General features: G+C 32.1%; 1 protein-coding gene across 1 annotated transcript in view; it reads left to right on the top strand.

The window, feature by feature from the left end:
• The window catches only part of LOC111063962 (ras-related and estrogen-regulated growth inhibitor-like), a 66,408-nt gene extending 66,330 nt beyond the window's left edge, over positions 1–78 (top strand). The window contains exon 4 of the mRNA XM_039420281.1: positions 1–78. This exon is cut by the window's left edge and continues 401 nt beyond it. The gene's annotated coding sequence lies outside the window, so the exon portion shown is untranslated.
• Positions 79–627: the final 549 nt, after the last annotated feature.

Here is a 627-nt window from a genome sequence, read left to right on the forward strand (position 1 = left end):
ATTGCTATCCTTGTCTGTCATTCAACAAAGCGGATAGCGCTATCTCTTTCTTGCTTTGCTCTGTTGCCAGATCGTATTTTAACAATGTGAAATTAATAATTGATTTACAAAATATTTTATCTTGAAATATTCAGTATGAAATTATTGTAACATATAATTCTTGATTATTTTAAACGAGAATGAACCGTTATATTACATCAATAAACCTGTATCAGCTACCGTCAAGAAGGCATTGACAAAACAGAGGATCGGCAACATTTTCTCCTATCTTCCTCCACTGCCATTATAACATGGACCTAACTATAGAGTTGAACACAGTTGAACATAGATCAGAGTATTACTGTTTCTATTGATTGAATTGATTGAGTTGAATACAGTTATATGACCTCGTTCATAAGGAACTGTGAAAATATGAAAAACACTTTTTATTTCGATTGTACACAGTTAGTTAGAGATCTGAAAGCTCCATTATAGATCAAGTTGAACACAGTTATAGATATACATTTTTATTGATCGAGTTGAATACAGTTATAGATCGGAAAGACGCCCTTATAGATCGATTGTACACAGTTAGAGATCAGGAAAATTGTTTTATAGATCGAGTTGAACACAGTTTAATCTGGAAAA

Source organism: Nilaparvata lugens, chromosome 2, assembly GCF_014356525.2.
Source record: "Nilaparvata lugens isolate BPH chromosome 2, ASM1435652v1, whole genome shotgun sequence".
Lineage (NCBI taxonomy): Eukaryota > Metazoa > Arthropoda > Insecta > Hemiptera > Delphacidae > Nilaparvata > Nilaparvata lugens.